We start from the raw sequence: 10,573 nt of genomic DNA, 5'->3' as shown, positions 1-10,573 counted from the left end.
CTCATCGAGAGACCCTTCCCGGTGCCCTGCCGGAGGGGCCTTTGGAGTTGGAGGGCTTCTACATCAACATCATCGCCTCTCCAATGACTCGTGAGTAGTCCACTTCAGACCTACGGGTTAGTAGTTAGTAGCTAGATGGCTTCTTCTCTCTCTTGGATCTTCAATACAAAGTTCTCCATGATCTTCATGGAGATCTATCCGTTGTAATCCTCTTTGGCGGTGTGTTTTTTGAGATCCGATAAATTGTGGATTTGTGATCAGATTATCTATGATATATATTTGAGTCTTTGTTGATTTCTTATATGCATGATTTGATATCTTTGTAAGTCTCTCCGAGTCTCGGGTTTTGTTTGGCCAACTAGATCTATGATTCTTGCAATGGGAGAAGTGCTTGGTTTTGGGTTCATACCGTCTGGTGACCTTTCCCAGTGATAGAAGGGGCAGCAAGGAACGCATCGTGTTGTTGCCATCAAGGGTAACAAGATGGGCTTTTATCGTAGATATGAGATTGTCCATCTACATCATGTCATCTTGCTTAAGGCGTTACTCTGTTCTTATGAACTTAATACACTAGATGCATGCTGGATAGCGGTCGACGTGCGGAGTAATAGTAGTAGATGCAGAAAGTATCGGTTTACTTATTTTGGACGTGATGCCTATAGATATAATCATTGCCTTAGATAACGTCACGACTTTGCGCGGTTCTATCAATTGCTCGACAGTAATTCGTTCACCCACCGTCTACTTGCTTTCATGAGAGAATCCACTAGTGAACACTACGTCCCCCGGGTCTATTTGCAACTATCGTTTCCACTTTCACTTTTACTTTGCTCTGTTTACTCTTTGCTTTCAGTTCTCACTTTGCAAACAATCTATAAGGGATTGACAACTCCTTCATAGCATTGGGTGCAAGCTCTTTGTGTTTGTGTAGGTACTTGTGACTTGACGAGATCTTCCATTGGTTCGATACCTTGGTTCTCAAAACTGAGGGAAATACTTATCGCCGCTATCTATACCTATACTAATTAGAAACTCTCAATTAATTCTCACGTTAATTAGAAATTAGGAGCCATAGATTTAATAATGGGGCCAAGTTATTACGGTCAAGATTAACTTCTACATTTTTGGGGAAAAAATGAAAAGAGATACCCTTAAAATATCTATCTCACCGTTTCTTCCTTTCCCAGTAAAAAAATAGCTGAAGCAATCCTAATTTCTCTCAATCTCCCAGGTAGGTACGTCTCCATCTCTTCCTTTCCCACTAACAACCCTAAAAAACGACCTGAAGTAATCTATTCTCTCTCCCGCAGCAAATCTCTCAAGCTCTCATGTCTCTCTTCATGTTCTGATGGGAAAGAGATCCATGTCTTTATCATATTGGAGGAAGGAAGTTGGAGATGGACCCCTCTCTCAATTTCACGTCTCTCTCCTCAAACTCTCTTCTCTCTCTACCTCTCCACATGGAAATAGATCCGTGCCTCTCCCAAATTGCAAGAAGGAAGTGGGGCATGGATCTGCTGCACTGTCGGAGCTAATCACATTTTCTTTAGAGATAAATACGCTCATGGTCACTGTATTTGGGACGAAAGCACGATACGGTCACTGACCATTGGAATACGCTCGTTACGGTCACTGTATACGATGGGACGTGATTGTACGGTCACTGTAGCACGTATAGGGTGAGTACAGGCCTAGTTTGACCTATTGTTGACCGCCACGTACTGGTCTCTCATTCGGCCAACGATTCATGAGGGGGTTATTTGTAAAAGAACCAAAATCCCCAATCCCTCAAATCCCTAACCCGCGGTGTCCCCCTCAAATCCCTAACCCTCCGTCGCTCTGCTCCGCCTCCTTCGCTCTGCTCGGTCACCGTCGCTGTGCTCGGTCACCGTCGCTCTGGCGCTGTCCCCCGCATGCTCTGGCGGTCATGTCTCTCACGAGCTCGTCCTCCTCTGCTGTCCACCGCCGGGCGTTGGCGCTGCCGCTGATCCGCTGCGCAGGCTGCAAGGAGAAAGTGCGCATGTTTGTGTCCACCACTGAGAAGCACGATGGGTGGGTCTTCTACAAGTGCCAAAATCATGGGGTTAGTGTTTCCATGGATTTATCTCTTCCATTTATGTCCTGTCCATGCATTCTATTCCGTTTTGGATGCAAAGATTGAACTTTTTTTTACCTTGGCATGTATTTTTGGATAGGTGAGTTGTGAGTTTTGGCGTTGGGAATTGGAGTATGTGCAGTACCTGGTTGAGAATCACTACCTGGTTGGTGATGCAGCTGTGGATGCTAATGGTGCGGCTGAGGAACGCAGGGAGCAACTTCTGAATGCACAAGAGCTTAATTACATGAAAGGATCAACCAGCATGTCTAAGAAGTTTGTGAAGAGAGAGAGTGGCAATGTGATGACCAGGCAGCAAGCTGCTGCACTGATGAAGCTTGGGAGAGAGCTGGTGATGCTCATCAAGATCATGCTTGCTGTTGTGCTGATGTTAGGTGTTGGTGCATTGGTGCTATACATGGTGAAGAACTGAAGACTAGCTGCATTGGTGATGCCAGGTTCATTTTGGGACACTGCGGTGATGTTAGTAGTGGTGGCAGTCCTATTTTGTGTCATGTAGTTTGTTTCATGTAATGGTGGCAGTCCTAGTTTGTGTCATGTAGTTTGTTTCATGTAATGGTGGCAGTCCTAGTTTGTGTCACGTAGTTTGTTTTAATGTAATGGTCTCATGTAATGGTGGAAGTGACAATGCTATGCTGAACCCTATGTTATATTTGATCAATATGATGTTCTTATGTCATTCCTTCTTAATATGTGATTGTCTACAAATAGGACCAAAATGACCAAATAAGTAGGAAGTCTTTTCCAAACTTGACAAATAGGACCAAAATGACCAAATAAGAAGGAAGTCTTTTCCAAACTTGACAAATATGCCAAACTGACTAAATATAATGCATGAAAACTTGTTGTCACAACCAAATAAGTCTTGCCCATCATCCACATACAAAACAAAATAGCCATGTTTCTTATAGGACAATATTGCAGTCACTATGAATAATACTATCTAAAGACATCAAACATTGAAGATCTTGGAGCCTTCTTTGGATAGGCAGCTTCATTGTCAACCCAGCTTTGTTTTCTTTTTGCAGCAGCCATGCTTTGCTCCCTTGCTTTTTTTGTAGCAGCCTTCATCTTCTCCTATGCTGCAGCAAGCCTCTTGTCAGCCTCTCTCTTTGAAGCAGCAAGCTTCTTCTCCTCTTCTTTTGTGGCAGCAGCAAGCTTCTTCTCCTCTTCTTTTCTGGTAGCAGCAAGCATCTTCTCCTCTTGTTTTCTGGCAGCAGCAAGCTTCTTCTCTTCTTCTCTTTTTGCAGCAGGAATTATCTTCTCTTCTTCTCTTTTTGCAGCAGCTGCTTCCCTCTGTGCTCTCTTTTCTTCCTCTTTTTTTTGAGCAGCAGCTCTCCTCTCTGCTTCTTGCCTTGCCTTCTTCTCAGCAGCTAATGTTTTCATTGTGTCTTGAATAATCTGTCTTGTCTCAGCTTGAGCTATCTTGTTGATTTCTGCTTCTTCTTTCTTTTTGGCAGTTGTCTGTGCAGCAACCAATCTTCTTCTCTCTGCTAGTTCAGCCTTCTTCTGTGCAACCTCATGTTTCTTTCTTGCTACCTCTTCAGCTCTCCTCAATTCCTCTTGTCTTCTAGATGCCAGAATGGCCTGCTTCCTCTCCTCTAGTTCCCTATCTCTCTGGTTCTTCATGGCCTCCAATTTCTGTGCCAACTCACCAGGCCTGATGGTATTTGAACTTGCTTGGCTGCCTTGGCCATCAAGAGACTGGTTTAGCACCACTTGGGCAGCATTCAGGAAACTAGAAGATGGTAGTGGCCTTTGTTCCACAACTCTAGGTATTGGCATCTAAAAAATACACAAGTGTCCATTGTGAGATCAATACTGCAGTACTAGTTATGTTATGGGGTATGGAGTAGTTATGTTACCTGGGCAATCATTTTGTCTACCATCGGATCTTCATATGTTGCAGAAGGTTCTTGATGGTCCTGCTGAAATGCAAAAGTTTGTGTTAGATAAATGTCAAACATGATCAACTTCAGTGTGTTAAAACATGATTATACAAGTGTTACCTGTGTTAAAACAGGATCAACTTCAGTGGATGTAGCTGTTTGTTCTGGATTTGTCACACTGTCAGCACCTTGTTCTGGATTAGGCACACTGCCAGCACCTTGTTCTGGATTTGTCACACTGCCAGGACCTTGTTCTTGATTTGTCACACTGCCAGCCCTTGGTGGTGGCAGTCCAGCCTTTTTGTGCTTGCAACCCCTGGTGTTGTGGTCTGCCTCACCACAGTAAGAACAGTGCATGATGACACCATGCCTTGTTATTTTCTTCCCTCCCCTTCTATGATCAACCTCTCCAGGTGCTTGTCTTCTTCTGGTACATGGTCTACCCACATGCTTTTGGTACAATGGTGGCTGAATTGGGGGCCCATGTAAATCCTCCCACTCTCTCCTATCTTTGCAAGGATATATAATATTACCATATGCTCTCTTGAACATCTCCTTTGAGTAGCAAGGGTCAACCATCATAAGAGGATCAATTCTATCATTCCTGCAGCAGGCTATGACATGAGAGCATGGAACCCCTGATTTCCTGCCTCTGTTCTGGTTCATCCTCGTCTACATTATCTGCATACAAGTCATCATCATCATTGCCTATTTCATTGTCACTGTCCACAAGTTGACCAGGGTCATAATCCTCATCATCTGTGTCACTACCTGCATCCTCTTCTTCCATTGCATAACTGCATTTGCTCTGCCTAGCACTCCTCCTCATAGATGTGCTGCCTCCAACATCCTCTGCTTGCATTTCAGTATTTGCCTCTGTTTCTTGCTCAGGGAATATAACCTGCAGGGGAATTAGTGCCCCTATCTCTGGCTTTGCATCTGCTTGCTCTGTTTCTGGCCCTGCCTCTTCTTGCTCTGTTTCTGCCCATGCCTCTCCTTCATCTGTTTCTGCCCCTGCCTCTGCTTCCTCTGTTTCAGACTGAACAGTACTGCTGGGAATCCTCTTTGCAGGGCTGATAACTGGAGGCAAATGTGCTCTTGGATAGTGCACAACATCATCTTCATTTGAATTTGCCTGCAAACTGTCATCATGATCCAGATATATACTGAAGAAATGGTGCCCAATATCAACAAACACCATCATTCTATCTGTCTGCTCCTCATCACTAAGTTCTCTTAGACCATTTGTACTAGGTGTAAGGATGGGCACACAGTAGAATACTTTGAGCCTCCCTGCCATCTCATAACCTATTTCCTCAACTAGGCTTTCAATGAGAATTAGTGACCAGGTTACCTTCTTCACATTATCATACTAGATGGCTCGACCATTCACATAAGCACGGTTCCTCTCATGCCCAACAAAAAATCCACCATGATTAATTTCAACACAGAAATTTCTGCTTCTACGACCTGATGCAACAACACATAGACAGCAAGCATCAGAATCGGCTGTATATACATTTTATTAAAAGAGATAAAACCCTACCTAAGCCCCAATTCTCCTACCCCCAAATCCCATACTAAAACCCTAGAACAATCGGTCCTGACTAAGAACAACAACACATCCACAAAGGCAATGCGGCCCTAAAAGGTTGGTTTTTGAACATCAAAACACTCGGATTCTTGAGGAAATAGGACTTACTGTACACGGGGGGAGGTGCCCCTTCTGGACGACGAACAGGGGCCATCGACGTCGGTTCCAACGGGAAGAAGGAGTGCTGCGGCGGTGCGTCATGGACGACGCACGAATTCAGCCCCTCGCGACGACTATACCGCCGACGATCGCCGGGGCGGCGACTCCCCTATCTCTGCGCGAAGACGAACAGGCGCCGTGACTGGAGGAGGAGGAGGAGGGATGATTGGGGATTAGGTGATGCCTGAGGGGCTATTCGCATATTTCCACTGCCGCCGCGCCGCGGATCGCCACCTGTCCCCAACGATCGGTCAGCACGTGGTCAACTAGGCCTGTACTCACCGCATACGTGCTACAGTGACCGTACAATCACGTCCCATCGTATACAGTGACCGTAACGAGCGTATTCCAATGGTCAGTGACCGTATCGTGCTTTCGTCCCAAATATAGTGACCACGAGTGTATTTATCTCTTTTCTTTATCCAGATCAGGTTTGACTTCTCACACTGATTTGTTTTTAGTTTGCTTTTGCCAATTTCTCCACGTGGAAATAGATCCGTGCCTCTCCCAAATTGCAAGAATCAAGCGGGGCATGGATCTGCTGCGCTGACGGAGCTAATCACATTAAAATATATATTTTCATCCAGATCAGGTTTGTCTTCTCACACTGATTTATTTTTTGTTTGATTTTGTCAATTTGGATTCAAATTTTTTCATCGCCCCCTTTGGTCGTGCTATTAGCGATTCAGTTTTCTTTTACTGTGCGTTTGCTTGAAGCAGACCTCGATGTCAAAAGAAAATCAGTAATCAGGAAATCAGTAATCTATATCTCTCCAAAAACAAGATATAGATCTTCATGTAGCGTACAGGACAAAAACCTGTACCGTATATGTAGAAAAAGAGATTGTCCAATGTCAATACTTCCTCTACGGGTGGAACTCTATTTCCTGTTCCTGTACGGGTGGAACTCTATTCTCTGCTATGATTCAGCTTCCCATCATCGTTCTCTCAATCCATCAACCAATAGAGGCAGGGTGTGAGGGATATGGAGGACAAAGCTATATTGGTCAGTTACATGTGATGGATGACGGCTATTTTGAGCCCCGGAGGGAAGGTAATCTTCAAGAACAATGATCTTGCTAGACATCGACCAACTTGACCAAGACCTCGCCACGGTTGATGACTTCAACAAGGATGATTTTCATCATGGGGTAAGGTAAACTAAAGGTTTTACGGCTAAGGTAAATCAACAATACTATCTTCCAGATTTCATATTTTTATAGTCACTAGATGAATTAAGGCCTGATGGGGTCTTCCCTTTTCATATGTGTGCATTTAGCTAAATCTCCATCCAATTGCTGCCATTAATCGCGAATGGACCTACAGTCTGAAAGTTCAAGGATGACATGTTTCTAGGGTCAGCAATAATTGAAAAAGGTTAGTGGTAACAAAGGTAAGACTTGAGAATTCATGGATGATGTGATTTCTACTTTGTTATGACGCTTTTTTCTCTTCTCTTTTGTTTAGATCTCATGATTTATTAGTTACCTTACTGTCATGTAATCTGCACACTGTTGTCGTACTTGATTTGGAAACACCATAAAACATATGATGCTCCAACACAAAGCATCTTCTAATTTCTAAGTCTGACTTACGGAATGATGCACTTCAATTATTTTACTTATGCTATGCGCACATGCAGGCACTGCAGCATAATTTTATCATCCACCAATGGAAGACAATCTGACATGGAAGCTCTGAAGAGTATCAATATGTAGCCATTTAATTCCTATAACATGTACTCACTATTACCTGCTTTTATGCACTTGATCTGATGTTTTGATATGTACACTTAAACAAGTTATTTGTTAATGGTTTCCACACATTTCTCTCAAGAAAAACATGTGTTTGTTTACTTTCTCTTCTTTATGTCTTGGCCATTTGTGAATGAGACTAAATATCTCTGGTTGTTTTACGCATATTGTCCTCTGAGATTGTAATAAAAAAACCGAGATATGCTCCTCTACTTCGGCCATTAAATTATTCAGATTATTCCGAATTTAATAAATACATTTCCAACTGCATAATTGCTTACCTCATAGATTTTATTTCTTCTAAATTTATAAATCCAGAAAGGATTATAATAAGGCTCCTGAGTTGCTATATTTGGTAAGTCTGTTACATGCATGTACGTCAAAACTTATTGTTTGATGCTACAACCATAGCTTTTCAAGACTATTTGTTCCATAGTTTGCTCCTCTAATACATATTGTCTTTTTATGTTGGATAATCACACCTCTTTTGTGCTCATTTTCTCGACATAGTGAAGATTTTTTTTGCTTCTCATGTATAGATATGAACCTTTAAATGTCTTCAGAATTCTATCAATCTATACACATTTGAAGAAAATCCGGTCAATATAATATATACATCTTTGACAATATATGTTTCCAAAAGTAATTTCAAAGTATATTTACATATTCTTTTTTATCTCTGTGCATGCACAATATATATCAGTACACATGACATGTTCACTACTGGAATTCCCTATTTTGTGGAGTGCCAAACACAATCGGAAAATGCTGAAAAAAACTCGGCATAATATATGCCGAGTGCTACACTCGAAAACACAACTATGTTCGGCGCATGTCGGCTAATTTATATCGTCGTTTTTTCTTTTGTACGGACACCAATCGGCACCTAATAAAATTTTCGCCGAGTGCAGAACATAGGGACACGGCAAACAAATGACATAGATGGAAGGACAAGTTACGACCGTTTTACCGTTTACCCGATTGGGCAAAAGTATGCTCCGGTAGGGCTACCCAGATGGCACCATGTGTCATGTTTGCCGAGAACAATATAAGGAAAACGGGTCTTAGACACGACACAGCTAGGCTAAAGAAGGTAACTTTGATTCTCCATGTTGGTTGATTGCTAGCTTGATGCTAATATTTGACGTATTAACATTACCTGCATCAGATGTTTCTGTAGCGTTCGAGGATGAGAACATGATGTATATGGTGCTGAAGGAACCATAGGAATAGGCATTTCGATGAAAGACATGGAGAAGATGATGTCCAGTGAAGGAAAATGCAGGGAAATAAAGCATGAGTAGTTTAGAGTGGTCAATATGAATGCAGATTTAGTTTCAGGAAGAAGTGGATTCTGAGTATAACAAGAGGTCAATGATGCAAGAACTAGGATAAGGCGTAACATGGTTGCTCGAAGATATATTTGTACAATGTCGACCAAATTACGTAAGGTAGCAGCCCAATGAATTGTACAAATAAGTTTTACGGTCTTTAAAACGTGTTTTGATTTTTCCGATCATTAAGCATTACCATCGTCGTATGCAAGATGAGCCAAATTAAAACTTATGGCCTTAATTCCGCATTAACATCATGGTATGCAAGATGAGCCAAATTAAAAATTATGGCCTTAATTCTCGGCAAGCCTCAAGGTTCATAAGGTGAGTCATCTTAATATATTCTGTTTTTAACAAATATAGGCACTGTTTCCAAGACCCTTAATAGTATCTTTCAAATACCCATTCTTGAATATTGATGAGACATTATATACAAGAAAATGTTTTTCTAGAGATGATTTTATTTAAGATATTGTAGAGATGATTTAAATATGTTGTTTAACCCTTATTTGGAGAATGCCATAACTTGGAATTCCTTTTTAGAGCATGTACTCAATTATGTATAGGTTCACCTTTCTAAAAGTTCTTGAAAGAAAAGCCACTTCAATTCCCTGAATTGTTTACCATTTCAATTCTTAAATCGGTCGTCTTATGTTTCCATAAATGTTTTGTGGTTTGTAGGATAATACATGGGAGTATCCGATGGCCCTTATGTCTCTATACATTTCGAGTGGTACCCTCAATAAATATCTGGTACCATCTCCCATCCACTTTTTCCCACCATGTAAGACTGAAAACTATGTCCTTGCTACTTATGTTCCATTTATGGTTAACCATGCTCTTTTTAGATTATGAAAATATAAAATGTCACCAGCTACAGTTTGGAATAATTATTGTGTACTACTTACAATAAATATAAGAAAAAAATTGTACGAAAAAATATATCTAGATTGTCGCAAGAGTTAACAAACAAGACATAAGATATATGTAACCACACATAACTGCAACCTACAAAATGTTAATTTTCACAATTTAGAAATTCAAGCATGTAATATTTCAATATATGAAATTTAAATACATAATTGCAATTTACTGTTTGCATTATGGAAATAAACCATTGATAAAATTATCGAAATTTCATAGATTAAGAAAAAAAGTTGTTTAGAGCAAATATTGTATTAATAACAATTATTTCAAAAGTTATGTAATGACTATACTTTTGATGCAAACGAATATATAATATTGTTAATGTTTATCATTACTAAACAGGTATAGTTATAATTTTAGTTTTTCCATATGTTTTTAGTACTTTTATAGGAGATTTATAGGAGGCAAGCCATAACACAGATTTTTAATAGAATCTCATACCGTGTAAAGTTGTATAGCATGCTAGCCCGCGCGAATGCACGGGTTGGCGACTAGTGCTACATAACCCTTTCGTATTCAAGGGAACACCAACGCAAGGCTCCAAGGCCGTAGGGAAATCCTTTGCATATTTACCAAGGAAGTCCCTAAAGGCGTAGCTGTAGTAGAAGGATTCCTGGCGCCGTACCAGGGAAGGTCTGTTGTCGCAGTAGAACGCGCGGAACCCCACTAACCCCGTGTATTACGGGCGGTAACGCTTCCCGAAGCCCAACCGTCGTGGAGTAAATCCGCAGAGGATCTTCCGCGCGGGGGCTGAAGGGGCGTCATGGCGGGACCCAGGGCCCAGGCCCGGTCCCGTCACC

At 41.5% G+C, this 10,573-nt stretch overlaps 1 long non-coding RNA gene across 1 annotated transcript; it reads left to right on the top strand.

Annotated features, from left to right (window-relative positions):
- Positions 1-6,772: 6,772 nt before the first annotated feature.
- Positions 6,773-7,593, top strand: LOC123397669. The gene is made up of 3 exons (XR_006609997.1): positions 6,773-6,939; positions 7,038-7,151; positions 7,401-7,593. It is a non-coding gene; the product is annotated as an uncharacterized LOC123397669 (long non-coding RNA).
- The last annotated feature ends 2,980 nt before the right edge of the window (positions 7,594-10,573 follow it).

Source organism: Hordeum vulgare, chromosome 5H, assembly GCF_904849725.1.
Source record: "Hordeum vulgare subsp. vulgare chromosome 5H, MorexV3_pseudomolecules_assembly, whole genome shotgun sequence".
Lineage (NCBI taxonomy): Eukaryota > Viridiplantae > Streptophyta > Magnoliopsida > Poales > Poaceae > Hordeum > Hordeum vulgare.
The sequence above is the reverse complement of the archived record's forward strand: the minus strand, read 5'-3'. Positions and strand labels throughout refer to the sequence as shown.